The 15,203-nt window shown below is 39.3% G+C and overlaps 1 protein-coding gene across 2 annotated transcripts in view; it reads left to right on the top strand.

Annotated features, from left to right (window-relative positions):
- The window catches only part of mpp7a (MAGUK p55 scaffold protein 7a), a 137,079-nt gene that overhangs the window by 103,391 nt on the left and 18,485 nt on the right, over nucleotides 1-15,203 (top strand). The gene's annotated exons all lie outside the window — the stretch shown is intronic.

The raw sequence follows: 15,203 nt of genomic DNA, 5'->3' as shown, positions 1-15,203 counted from the left end.
AGGCAAGTAGGCTACCTTATCACTGAGTTTCGGTTAATTTATGAGACGGGAGTCCAGTTCACGCGCGGGCGCCTCTGTGTCGTGATTATCTTTGTTCTAATATATTTACTTCTTATTTATTAAATCCAGGCAATTGGTTGATGAAACATTGATTTAAAATTAAGATACAATTAATACAAAATTAAAGTAAATTTAAAGACAGGCTTTGTGCTTTCTGTTTGAGGTCTCTGTGAAAGTTTTAAAGCAGTCTTTCCGTAACGGAGAACTGTCCCGTCTGTAACATTGTTTTTTTTGTGTGAAATAAATTTCTAAATAAATGCGACTTATAGTCCAGTGCGACTTATGTTTTTTTCTTCTTCATGTCGCATTTTTTGACTTATACTCCGGAGCGACTTATAGTCCTGAAAATACTTTAAGTTATTTATTCTTTCTGTGCGGCCCGGTACCGGTCCGCGGCCCGGGGGTTGGGGACCTCTGAACTAGATAACAGTATCTTGGTGACAAATCATCATAATTTGTAAACCATTTTGATTAAATCCAGAAACTGAACAGTGGTTCTCAGCCAGGGGGATGGGGATAAAAAAAAAAAAAAAAAAAAAAACATTCTTTTTGAAGAATCAAAATTTAATTCAATTCAATACATCTGTTAATTATGACAAAACTGCTTGTTTTGTAAAAAAAAAAAATTATTACAGCAGAAATATCAAATAATGTGTTGGACAACAGGGACCTTAGAGTCAGACAGGTTGAGAACCACTGGTTTAAAACATGGTTGTACAAGATCACTGAATGTAAAATTTCCAGTGGTAATGCCCAAAACTCTCTCTCACTGACCTCAGGCCAGACACCGTATTGTTGAGCCCTGCACACACTCATCCTTTTGTTCCTGGACTACAGCAGAAATGATTTTTGAACTGTTGTATGAGAGCGGCCCATGCAAAGCAGATGCTGTGACGAGACAGTGGCTTAAAAAAAAATGAATAGAAGGAATAGCAACCGGAAAAGATTAGATGAGAGGGTGGGAAGTGCAAGGTGAAGTGAATGCAGACAGGGAGCCCAGACTCCCCTGATTGGTGCCAGGCAGATATGTGCACACATGTGTATTCATGTACATGTGCATTAATGCACGCCTGGACATAAGCTTCCTCTCCTGCTTTCCATTAATCTCTCACATTTGACTATCGTATGCGTGTGTGTGTTTGTGCGCCACAGCTCTAATCTCTCCCTCCGACTGACATCAGGGGTCTTTATGGAGCTATGCTGGGTTACTCTCTACACATGTGCGCACTTAAGACTCACCACGAGACAGACCCGCAGCAACACTCTCGACATGTTGCCGTCATCCGTACAGCTACACGCACACTTGATTGAATAATACAGCCACTCTGGATTCTTATCCCCAATGCCACATGTTTGGCCTCCCACCTTTCCCATTTTTCTCTGTCACTCCGTCGGCTGCTTAAAACAAAGAAAAATTAAAAGTTGATGTGTGCGTCACTGAATTATCAGTATTGATGCGTTTTCCAGGACCACCCCAGGAGTTGTGAAACTGTCGTCTTCGCAAACTCTTTACGTTTCACTTAACGAACAGGCAATATTAAAGTAATATTAAAGTCCTGCTTTTATGCAGCTTTTCATATGTAGAATTTTTCTGGAATCACGTCACGTATAATTTGTCAGAAACGCGCTCTATTCAGAAAAACAGAAAGCTAATGTGTCCATGTCTGACTTAACCAGAAGCAGACCGTATACAATATCAATCCAAACACAGGTGTTGTAGATGCATATAGGTGTGCTTGGAAAAAAATGTATTGTTTGTTTGAAACCGCATGATTGTGCACTTTAAGAGTAAGACCATCTGTCCACTGGCCTGCTGTGCAGTGACGTTAGCCCATATTTCAAAGAGCAGCGATGAGGGGCTTTCTCTGGATGACTGAACATACGCTAGTGAGTTGCACTACAGACATGTGCTGTCAAATAAAGCCTTACTTATCAGAACAGCATGACAACTAGCTGAGACTGTATGTCATATCCATTATAAACCCCTGGGCAGGTTCAGAGACTAAAACTTTCGGGGTTTCCACGGTCAAATCATATTTAAAATCATGATTTTAGGCATGGGAATGTCATGGAAATGAATCTTAAAAACAATGGAAAGTCATGGAAATGTACCAGTAAATTTTTTAAAAAAATTTTTTTTATATATATATATATATTGTTACATTTGAAAAAAATATATAAAAAAATAAATAAATTGTATGTAGTTATAAAATTTTGTAGGCTAGGAATAGTTTTGGATTAAATAGAATCATTTAAGTCAATATCAAGTAAATCCTTATGAAGGACTGGAAAAATTACAGTGCACACAGTCGAATCATGGGTTGGTCTGGTTACAAAAAGGTGTGCTGGTTCAATCCCCACAAGGAGCGACCACCATTGTCTTTGAGCAAGGTACTTAAAGTTGGCATGAAGTGTAAGGTCACCCTATCTATTTTCTAAACACATCTTAATGATCTTATTAGGAATAATTGAATAATAACCATACATATGTTTCTCTTTCTTTCTTTTTTTTTTTTTTCTTTTTTTTTTTGACCTCGTATTTCAAAATGTCATAACTAGATCGTCCAATAAAATGACAGACTTATCTGATGACGTATGCTGGCCTTCTCCGATCATTTTTGTCCACTTAAACCCTGACTCTATCTTATAATTGACTTCAAGCTCGCATTTACTGTAGATCTGACTCATCCAGTCAACAACTAATCGTTAGAACAAAGTCCCACCCTACTTTTTATTTTATTTTATTTTATTATTTTTTTTTAGTTATTTTCACTCGAGTGTTACATCGCAAAACGTTGGGAAGGAGGAGGGATTTTACTTCTTAGCGATTCAGTCTTGTTTACCAAATCGCTTCCTTTCAATTACTTACTCCCAGCATCCCGCCTCCTCTGCGATCTACTCCTCACCAAAGGAGAAGCACTGGAGGCCACACTCAGCCTCTGGCCCTAAGTCCTCCAGTCCTAAGAATGTGACGGACAAGGTTCTCTAGAGGTATTAGGCGAATGCTTAGACATGCGTGGGATGTATCCCCTGAAAGCTGCTGACCGCACGCTCGCCTCGCTAAACCTTCTGGCTACCGTCTCCACAGACGTGCCAAAAAGAGACTTGTGCATTAAGGAGAGCGTATTTTTTCTCGTTCTCCTTAATGTCTGCCAAGTTGAACCACAGATGCCTCTCCATGGCCACCATCTCTGCGATTGAACAACCAATGACAGCTGCAGTTTATTTGGTAGCCCGGAGGTCCAAATGCATGGTGCAGAGACTGCCTCCCAGACAGTCCCTGATCCAAGTCGTGTGCACGGAACCACCAGACTGACCTGCTGCCGTATATGGCCTGCCATTCAAATGCGAGGTAGTCCTCAACGCAAGGCAGGGTCGCAGTGAGAAGGTTATGGCCTGACAGGATTTGCTCGTCAAAAGTGTCACAAGTGACTTCCTGTCTCTCGCTCTCCCAAACTAGATCAAGTCTAGCCGTGGTGTGGGCCATCACCTCCAGAAACTCCTCGTGGAGCTGGCAGGCTTAGAGAGCTCACTATAAGCAGTATCCTTGCCCTCATAAACCACATCCACCTTATCTTGGCTGGATGATGCCAACAGAATTTGCAATCTGTTTGTGAACAGCGGAGGGGGTGGATTTAATAACATCCGCCTCAACTCTCTCTGCATCTAATTCCTCAGAATTAAGGAAGAACAAAGCTTCTTACCAGTCTATTTCATTCAGTCTCGCGAATCATAATGAGCACATCCAGCTTCCTCAAGGAGACTAACGCGCTCCACCTGTAACGTTTGTTTTACAAGCGCATACAAACATGCGTCTCCTGAAGACAAAAAGATCTGATGACATCTATCACAGACGCCCTCTTATACACGTATGTGCTCCAGTAGTGACATCATGGAATTGTCATGTGTATACACGTGGAACTCCATGTTACTCTGTAGGGATAGTCCTTTCAATTAATGAAAGTACTATAAGCGTACTAAATGCTACATGGATAAAAACATCTGTTAAATGATTTCTTGCCTAGGACTTACACAAGAATCTTTATTAACTGTCACATGACCAAATTCTGTTATGTTTTTTCTTCTCCACTTTTATGCGATGTCATTGGCACAATGGGGATGTGCTTCAGACATGTCAAACCAGCAACCTTCCGGTTACCAACCCTGAGCCTTAACCAGTCAGTTAATATCTGTTTATTTTGTTTGCAAATAGATTAACACATCTTGTCTCATATTCACCTCTCATGATTACCTTTCTCATGATTAATGTGTCTTCTGGTTACGCAAGCTACATTTATATGCAACCTAATGTATGATAATCCTAACGTGTTCAGGACCACTGATCACAAGCTTCTTGTTGTTATCATAATGTTGTCACATTGCATGTGGAGCAGTTTTGTTTGGGGTACATGTACAGTAATGCACTTGTAAATAGATATATATATTACACTGGTTAAAGTAGATATAAACAGAACATGTGGAATCTACAATGGGATTGATTGTAAATCTGTGTATATAAACAATGAATCAGTTGGTCTATTCATGCCCGTTCACGTGCTTTGGTTTGTGCCCTTTTAGATGTTTGCATGACCAGATATAATTTCAATCCAATTGTTCTGTCATAACTATAGATATGGAAACAATTTAAGCACCCCTTTAATCTACACCCACCATCCCTACTTATTTGTAATAATCATCTGTTCTAGGTTAATTTATAAATTGTGGGAGGCAAAAGGCATCTGTTATCTTTTTGGAATTATTCTGTCATGCAAAAATTTGTTTCCAGGTTTGCACGGTCCAGTTTGTGGTAGTTGTTGTTTTTTTTGTTTTTTTTACACTCCCCAAAAAAGATTTTTATGATCCCAAAAAAAGGATCATATATTACTGACAATGGCTAGAAAAACGTGCTAGGTGTAGGAAAGTTCACTGCTTCATGCACTTGCCTCGCACAGGTTCCATTTCTCTGAAATACGCCCCCAGTAATTGTGACAGATGTGACAGTTATTCATTTTCATTTTGTAAATCTTACCCATTTTTTCTTATCCTAAGCTTAGTGACTTCACTTCTTGTCCTAAACCTAAAACATCCTTGGATCCCCCTTTTTTTCCGTTTGGGTCACACCAAGAAGAAGAAAGATGCCTAAGGATTCTCCTGACTGATAGCACACAAAAGATTTTACTGCCCTCCATCCTCCTCTTCATGGTATTGCTTTTTTGGCAGGACTGTGTGGATGTGTATGGCAGGCTGTGTAGATGCTGCCCTTTGCTCGTGTGTGTTTTGATTTAAGCTTGTTTAGTAGAATTGAGACCACATGAACTGGAGGAAGCTTTTAAAGTGACTCCAAATGTTCCCATGTCTTCAGGCCTGCACATGCACACTCAAATACACACTTTCTCTGCTGTTATGAACTGTTAGTTGTTCTGTAGCTGCAGTTTCCTATGAGGTAAGCAATGGTTTACCACTTAATGGCATACTGAAGACTTTTCATAGAATACAAACAGATTTTTGCATTTGTTCAACATTTAAAGGCATAGTTCAATTGAAACTGTGATAATTTACTCATCCTGATGTCGTTCCAAACCTTTATATTGTGGAAAAGGAGAAATTTGGAAGAATGTTAAAGCAAAATTGCACCCCAATGACTTTCATTAACACAGCAGTCAAAAAAAGTAAAACGGGTTTGGAATGATTTGAGGATAAGTACATGATGACAGAATTTCTATTTTTGGTTGAACTGTCCCTTAAATTTTTTATATTTCAAATCATGTTTGTAATGTGTACTTCCAGTCACATGACTTTATCTTTCCTTTTATTTTTTTCCTTTATAAGATGATGAGACAGTCGAACGGGGTAGGTCAGTTTCTTCTTCCTCCATTAATTTGCTTCTCCCATCACCCTCTTGATCTGTTTTTAATCTTTTTATGTTTATCATATTCCTTTCTTTGCTTTCCCAGTGGAGGAGATTGAAGGTACACCTTTCAGACTAACTCTGGTTTGCCTATGAAATATCATAGCCATTAGATCATTGGCTGGGGACCACTGTATGTGGTAATAGAGTACCCGAACAATGAAGATATGGTTGATTAGAATTCATTGGTCCACAACAGCCTAATGGAGCGTAGCAGAGTGTGTAAAGGGGCCAAGAGTTCATCACCCTACTGTATCTCTCTCATACTGTATACTTAAACACACATTCACAAGCACACAATACATCCCTATTTGCCTGACCAACTATGCCTTACACTTTAAATGAGATTAGAATGATGAGTGCTCAAATGAATCCCACCCATTTTAGTCTTTCTCTATGATAGAGCGTGTGAATGTGATTGTGAACATATTCCCCCAGTATTTCATAGTCTTATTGTTGTGAGAGACGCAAAAGATGTTTTAACTTATTTTTACCCCATCTGTAAGGTATGTATTGAATGCATTATGTGTTGTGTCTAATAGACAAAAGAAATCTGAAGTTTATGGCCCTCATGGAAAGTCGTGGATGTTGAATGCGAACACTGTCTGCCAATAGATCTGTCCACCTGGTTTAGTTGTAGAGGATCAATAGATGAAGGAAATATGACCTTTGTGCTTGTCTGTAAACCGTTCAAAAGTTTGTTGTCGGTAAGATTTTTCAATGTTTTTTAAAAAGATCTTTTATGCTCAAGGCTGTATTTGTTTGATCAGAAATACAGTAAAATTTGTACTGCCCTCTTACTTTTGAACGGTAGTGTAATCATTGTCCGTTTTGTTTATATTACTATAAGCTGTATTGACAGTCTTTTTTGCAATTGGCAATCTGTTTTGCTCATCTTTCAGTATGCAGTAGTGTTCCTATCTTTCTCTCTAATATAAATCTGTCTTGGTTCCTTCTGCCTTTCATAATTTGAAGAGGACAATGAGTTTGCTTCCTATTTAAGTGGACTCCATATTGGTGAGCTCTTTTTGATTATGCTTTGTGTCTGTCCTCTGTCCCATAGCACTCCTCTCTCTCCTGTCTGATTCATATTAATGATAAAAGAGTGTGTATATCCCGTTCTGTGTCATTCTCTTGTAATAGTTTCTTGTGCTGTTAGCTCTCAATCTTCTCCCTCCCTCTCCTTCTCTGTGTGTGTCTGCTCAGTCGGACAAGAATCTTTTTTGACATGTGGCTGCACGCTGTTGCATGTCCTATAGTATCATTGTCAAGCTTCCTTCTGGCTTATTTTGCATATCTCTTCTTTTATAAGTGGTCGACTCAATCAGCCTGCTGACTTCCCCTTTTGGTGTAGTCTGCTTTTTTAGTCTTTACTTTTTTCTGTCATGACCATGCGTTTTGTACGTTTCCTCTAAGATTGACATTGTTATTGTCAGTAGCGATTCCTGAGTGTTATTGAGTCTTATCCACAATGCAAAGTGGAGAATTGAAACATACTGAACTCTCTGATACCAGTGAAATCCAAGTAATCAGTTTTCTCCCAGTCCTGTTGTAAAAGAGCCAAATGTGCTTTCGTTTCTCATATAGCCACCCTGTGAGCAGCTGTACTTTCTGATTTTCCTGTGTGTTGGCAGTGTTTTTAGTTTAAATAGCTCTGTGTAAATGTTCAACATATTGCATTTAAAAGCACTGGTTTATTTCCAGGCTTTGTGGTGGAGGTCCGGCGGGCTCTTGATGTGGTGTGTGTTGGACATTGGGCTGTTTGAAGGCCAGCTCTCAGTCAGGCCTTAGTCTGGTTTCCATCTCTAGCGTCAGTGTGTGGAAAATGAGTGTGCCGTAGCATTCTCATTATCTGTTACCGCACAGACTCATGTATTCTGTTGTACAGTATGCCCGTCAGGGACAGCTCTATACAGTGGCCGCAAAACGTACAGTATTTCCGTGGGTCCTTAAGTATTAAATATCTTGAGTAGTACAAAGATCACTTATTTGTCTTTTGCAAGGGTCTTCGGTTTCAGTTCACAGCAATTTCCCCTCCCTGCTTAATGTTCTGTAATCACTCCATTCTACATCCACTTGAGGTATTCCATTTCCCATTCCCTAATTTGTCCAAAGCCTTTGTTTCATTCTTCCATTTCAGTGAATCTGTTAGATTAATACGATATTTATTTGTAAATTTTGATATAAAGATATTTATCAAAAGTTTTTAGTGTTTTTTAATGTTAATCTTCAGCAAGGCTGTATTTATTTGATCAAAATACTGTAAGAACAGTATAAATGAAATAATATTGCAATTTAAAATAACTGTTTTCTATTTTAATATATTTTAAAATGTAATTTATTCCTGTGATGGCAAAGAAAGCTTCATTACTTCAGTCTTCAGTGTCACATGATCCTTCAGAAATCATTCTGATATGCTGATTTGCTGCTCAAGAAACATTTCTTATTATTATCAATGTTGGAAACGGTTGTACAGATTTATTTTACAACTTTATTTGCATTTTTTCAGGATTCTTTGATGAATAAAAAGTTCAAAAGAACAGCATTTATTTAGTCTTGAGTAACAATGTTATTTAAAATTTTCTTTACAGTCATTTTTGATCAATTTACTGCAGCCTTGCTAAATAAAATTAATTTAACAAAAACTTCCTGACCCCAACCTTTTGAATGGTATATTGTGTTGATGTATATTAATTGTATATTATATGTATCTTAATTAGATTCTTCTTTTGTTATATTTTGATAATGTTGCCTTTTTGGGGCCACTGTACTCTGTTTCCCCTCCTGTTTCTCTTTGCTGCTTGTTTTACAAACTTTTTTTGTCTCAATTGCCCAGATTCAGCCTTTTCTTCCTTCTCCTTTGTCTTTGTCTTCTCTCTCTCTCTCTCTCTCTCTCTCTCTCTCTCTCTCTCTCTCTCTCTCTCTCTCTCTCTCTCTCTCTCTCTCTCTCTCTCTCTCTCTCTCTCTCTCTCTCTCTCTCTCTCTCTCTCTCTCTGTCTAATGACTAGTAGACATTAGTCTGTTTGTGTAAACCCTAAGCCGCTGGCCACTCATTTGAACTCTTTTGATTTCGATCCTGTGGGTAGAAAGTTTATAAATAAAGCCGTGCAGTCCCGTCTGCCAAGCTCAATCAAGCTCCGTCATTCAATAGGGATAACCTTTTCAACACTGCGCCTCTCGCTTTTTCTTTTTTTAATCTGCCGTCCTGTTTTCTTCCACGCTTTCATTACCAGCCTTCTGACCTCAGCCTCTCCTCTTCCTCCCAACATCCTAAGAACCTCAAGGGCTGGTCCCTGAACAGCTCCTTCCAGCTTCCGTGCCCTGCCATGCATTACATATTCCATGTAACAGGAGAATATTTTTTTTTAACTTCTTTAAAAAACGTAAAACTTACAAGTCCCATCATTGTACTCTGTCTTGCCTGCGGTCTAATTCGCTGTTATGATTTGAACCTGGTGTGGTAGTAATGTAAGACTGTAAAACACGGATGCTTTGCTAGTTCTGCTCCACCCTGTGTCAGTGGGATGAAGGGGTGTCAGGCGTGCAAGGAGTATTAGTCTTAATCCCAAGTGTGCCATCCATTCATGTATGTCAGCAGTAAGGTTTTCAGCTGAACCAGTGCACATGTGTGTTTGTGCATATGTGTGTGAGAGAAAAGAAAATGTCTGTATTGCTTTGAACATGGTAAACAGAACAAACCTTTAAAAGCTACAATAGTAGCTGGGTTTCCATCCATAAACTATCATTCAAAATCCTGGGATCAGTTAATTTTATTTATTTATTTTAATCAAATGTATACTTTTATTCAACATGGCAGTTGCAAAATGGCAGTAAAGACTTTTAAATTCTTACAAAAAAAAAATTCAAATAATTGCGATTCTTTTGAAATTTCTATTCATCAAATAATCTTGACTGGAAAAAAAAAAAAAAAAAATGTCATAAAAATATGAAGCAGCACAACCGGTTTCTAAATCAGTATATTACAATGAATAAGGAATAAATTATATCTTAAAATGTATTACAATAGAAAATTTTGCAAACACTAGGCATCATACACTTGCTGATTTAAAAAAAAAAAGTTAGAGTAAAACTGGGCATCATGCACTAAAAGACTGATGATCACTCACTACCAGACTTTCAGGTCCCTCCGGACACACTATAACTCAGAAAAGATATGCTCTAAAATCGGCTCAAAATACAAACATGTTTGATATCCTCAGACTAGATTGAATTAGAATCTGTAGAGAGTGTGCCCACCATACACTATGTGATTTTCTGTGAAGTCTGTTAACTCTAGACTGCCCAAAATCTGCAGACTGACTCTGACTTTCAGCAACTGTCACCAGCATCCAAACTGTAAATCGGGTTAAAAATCGATGCAAAGAAATCCGTTGTGTAGAGTATTCCAGCCTTAAGAAGACAATTGGAAGACAAACATATTTACCAAATACATTTCTAGATACACATTGAGAAAAGTCATGTGACTTGAATAATTCAGTCTGAGAATTAGCAACAATTTCCTCCCAGTGCTGTCAGACATGCTATCACTCTCAGACATAAGTTGATTGACAAAAATTAAGAGTCACAGTGGTTACAATTTTGTGATACTATTGAATTGAAACCTATTGGGTGGAAACATTGCTCTATTAGCAAATAGTGTTTTGTATATTCCTGTTTTGCAAAATGAATGGTATGTGATATGATGTGAATACAGGTTTGCCGTGATCAGCTAATCCTAATGACCTCTGTATGAGGGTGACCACAATTTAGGAATAAGTAAAAACAGGGAGGAAAGGCGACGGGAGTCAGAATAAAGAACAAAAAAAATGAAAACATTTGGGGGGAGAAGCTAAAGCTGGGAAAGCCATCAGCCCCCGGAATCCAATTAAGGCAGGAGTTATGGAAAAATGGAGACGTGTTTTAGACTGAAATAAAAAAAAAGCCCCATTTCCAAAATGAGTTTATCTCATCTGTCCACAGGTTCACTCCTGGAGGAGGAGCACCGTGGCCAGAAGCCTCAAGGCCTGTAGCTGTGCACAGCTTTCGATTACCACGCTTTTCCCCACACTGACCCCGGCTCAGGTGGATACACTTTACTATAATCGGCTGAAGTCACTGGGATCTTAATTTGGAGGGGTCGTTTGGCAGTGTCTCTAATTTTGTGTGTATGGTAGACTAGATTTGAATTAGCCATGGACATTGAGAGCAAATGTCTTCGACTGATTTGTAGCCAGTACATAAAGTAGATGATTATAGTCTCAATGTCCTTTACTCAGTGTTTGGCTATCCATCTGTGGGGGTCAGGAATGGCCAGACTTTGCAGAGGTTCAGTGAATAGATTTTGTGTGTCTGTTCGTGATGTTTGCATGTGGGTGTTTTGTATCTCTGATGGAAGGAACAGGTGATTGATGAGACTAACAGGAGGGCTGTTTCCTCCAACTAGCCTCTTGGATTTGTAGTTCAGATACTTACTAAACCTGCTAGTGATGACTACACCGGCTTGACCTGGCAGCCCACTCAGTTTGTCTGTGAGTTAGACTGTTAAGCCACGTTGAGAGCTGAGCTCCAGGGCCTTAACGGCTGATGTCTAAGCCCACTTGGGCTCACTCCGGTCGGTCAGAGAGTTCAAATTTGACCGCGATGGATCACTTGAAACCTAACCCTAACCCCCCCCACACACACACACAAAAAGTATTATGCTTTTTTCTTCTTCTTTTTTTATGTGTGTGTGTGTATATGAATTCATATTTGTAACATCAAAGCACAAAAAGCAACTGTCAATCGATCATATTTATCAGGCTTCATAATATTTCAACTTTCACTTGTATTAATGCTTTTACCAGATACCTTTTTATCCAAAGTGACTTGCATTCCATTTTATGTATGTATGTTATCAGTTTATGATTACATATAAATGGCATATTTGTATAATTGTATACAAATATATAATATATATTTTGATATTTAATTATGGCTCTAAGAAATTCAAACAATCCTTTCTCTAAATTTGGAATTTGGGATAGGACAGAGGAAAAACAAATATCACTCCTTGATACAAGTCTGTTCTCCTCCGGCCAACAGGAACGAAGAGTCGGTATTCAGCGCAAGCCTGTAACACTTGGGCAGAACACGACTTTTCCACTTATGCAGCACAATGGAATCCACTCCTACAGTGTGTTTCCCCTAGACGGCTATTCTTAACGAGTTCAACATGATTCAAAGCTGTGCCCAATACATATTTCAAATAGCTCTACTAAATACTTGTTTTTCTTTAATCGTTGCCTGCGAGAGTTATCCATCTTCTCCCCTGGATCCAGGCAGCCAGTTCGTGCTTATCTGTGGGAATGCTGAAAGATAACTGTGCTTGGTAAAGCGTTTGTTGAAGACTGGTTTCCCTTACAAGAGATGGAATATAGTTAGTGTGCACATGAGATGAGATCAGACGATTCTGGTACGTGCGATTTGTACCGGAAACTCAATGTTTGATGCTGGGGGTCCCTCAGACACCACCCCAGGGGCCTGTACACTCCTGTTAAACCCTTCCACAGATGACCGTAAAAGAGGGTGGGAGTGAGTGAATGGATCATTCACATGCTCAACATGGAGCTCTCCGTTAACCTTGTTTGGGGTGGAAGGTGTAGGCCGAGGTATTTCACAAGAGAAAACTTTATTTGAGTTCATTTCCTCTTTTCTCGAAGCCTTGAAACTACTCTAACTGAAATACAGCTAACTCTGTTCAATCATATCCATATCCTTCATTCTCTGAATCTGTAACAAGTGCCATACGTCTGAAAATACACTGCATGATTAAATATGACTTACAAGCACAGGACAAGGATTATCCAATCCCAAATAATAGATAAAAGAATTAGTTGCAGATTGTAAACCAAAAAATGATGGAAAAATAGGAGAGCTCTATGAAATCATTTTCAGTTTGACTGATCACTCTACAGAGTATTATGATTCCCCTCATTGACCTTTTTTGGTTACCTTATCTTTTTGATAAATGTGAATGTGCATCATTCCGTATCCATACAGGGAGTTAATGTGTTTGAAGGTTATTACCCCTTGTAGTCCTTAACGTTTTTAATCCCTCAGGGCTTTCACCTCACAGATGTACTAAATTTATTCCACGACTGTAAGATATTATTGCTGTGGAAAATGGGCATTCGGGAGCCACAGCAGCTTTCAGGCGATTGTGTGTGCGGCGGCAGCGCGTGTCTTTCTGTGTTTACACTGAATTTGGGCCTTTTCATTGTTTTTCCTTCCATGTCTCAGTGGAAGAACAGGTTTGATTTGTGAACTGCTAGTTGGTGATGGTAGGTTGCGTAGCTCTGAGGTCCAATTAACTCGTCACGCAACAGTGCACGCCATTAGGAGGTGCAGGTTTGGGCCACTGCAGCGAGCACGTGTCAGTCTTCTAGCCTGTACTGTCATATTCAATGGGAAATGGGAGGAATTTTATGACTGTCCTTGGCTAGTTGGCTTTCTCTTTTTATATTTATCTTCATCCCCAAACCAGAAGGCACTTGCCTGAGCATTTCTAATATACTCAAGCTGCCTTCTGTCATATCAGAATGTAGAAACATTTCTGCTATGACTAGAATTGATTAATTTCCATGCTTTTTTTCTAATTCAACCTCAATTAGTTTCGGGGACTCGAGTTCAAGAGTGGGGTATAGTTGCTTGCTATCTGAGCCTTGATTTATCCTTATTGAGATGGAAGGCAATATTTCGGCTATTTGGATGATGCCGTCTATCCTGCTTTAAGTGGTTTTGAAGGGTCCCGATTACGAAGCCTCTTCATACAGAGAACTGCAATTTTCATTGACTAGCCACAGCCTAGCAGCCGTAATGAAAGCTATGCACCTGCTCTGTGCTCGGGAAAATGAAGCTTCCCATTGCCAGAGTCAATCAACTGTTGAATCTGAAAAATACTAAAATTGAACAGAACAAGCCACTCACTGTTTTAGTTTATTAAAGGTCACGGTCACATCCTTTCGAAGGGATTGTTTCTTTCAAATTGGCAACTAGTACTTTTTTTTCTCCATCAAATGTTGTTGATATTTGTCAGATAAGCATACCTTTATGCCTACCTTCTTATAATAATGTAGATCTTGATGTTTTTGGTGTAGTCAGGGCTGAGTTTTAGCGTGATGGCTAGACGTCAAGTGGCACGAGCAGCAGAAGACCACAGGTTAGCCTGAGTGGAAGAATGCTCTGTCCTAAACACTTGTAACCAAATCCCCACTGTGGAACCACACAAACACTTGTGTTGTGGTACAGCAGGCGCTTGACTTACGGTGTGTTTCATTTGTAGCCCAGCGTAGGTCCCCACAAGCCCTTATTAGGTGACTGTGTGGAAAAGAACAAGCTGTAAAGAATGCAGGATCTCTCCACGGCCGCACATCTGTGCTCCGCGGTCTCTCTGTACTGTGGAAAGTATTAAAAGGGGACTGGATCAAGTTTTTTTTTAGTTTTTTTTTATTCCCCTTCTCAGTCCATAATTTTCTTACTGCCGTAATCTTACTTGGGCATCTTGCATCATATCCCTGCGTTCATTAATCACATCTTGAAAAAAAAAAAATGCTGTGGAGGCGGGAGGGGAAAATGCCTTGTGCAGCGATGGGGTATTAGGTGTCTCTGGTTTGGGGCTGTGCTAGACTAACTAGCATCTGTCATGAATATAAAACCATGCTGCTTAAATGAGGGGTACGTTTTGAGTTTTGATATAGTCTGGGGTCATTAAAGACAGACTGGTGCTGTCCAGAGTAATCAGACAGGAAGTTTTGTGGTGACGTTCCTAACAACCTTTTAGGGCATGAAAAACCACACTTAGCTATGACCGTGTCCTGAAATAGCCCACCTCCTGCCATGTCCCCTTGAAAAACGTAGCCTCAGATATTTCAGTCTGGTCGTTTTGTTACCTGGATGTGGATGAAAGAACCACAAGTCGGTTCATATGATGATGGCGCACAGGAAAATCTGTTATGATCGGGCCCAGACGGAATCTGTGGACGTTTTTCGGATTTTCCGTGCTTATTTTTCAGGGAAAATCTGCGGAATTAGCTTAGATATGGTAAAATGTGGTAAATGGAACAAAGAGTACTGAACACTTAACGGTGGATGAAAGTGTGACCAATATGCCAAAATATTTAATGAATAAACACGTAAAGAGTGGGGGATATGTAGAACATTGCCAATAATAATTAAAAAAATATATACTACATAATAA

The sequence above is a fragment of the Rutilus rutilus genome, assembly GCF_951802725.1.
Source record: "Rutilus rutilus genome assembly, chromosome: 16".
Lineage (NCBI taxonomy): Eukaryota > Metazoa > Chordata > Actinopteri > Cypriniformes > Leuciscidae > Rutilus > Rutilus rutilus.
The sequence above is the reverse complement of the archived record's forward strand: the minus strand, read 5'-3'. Positions and strand labels throughout refer to the sequence as shown.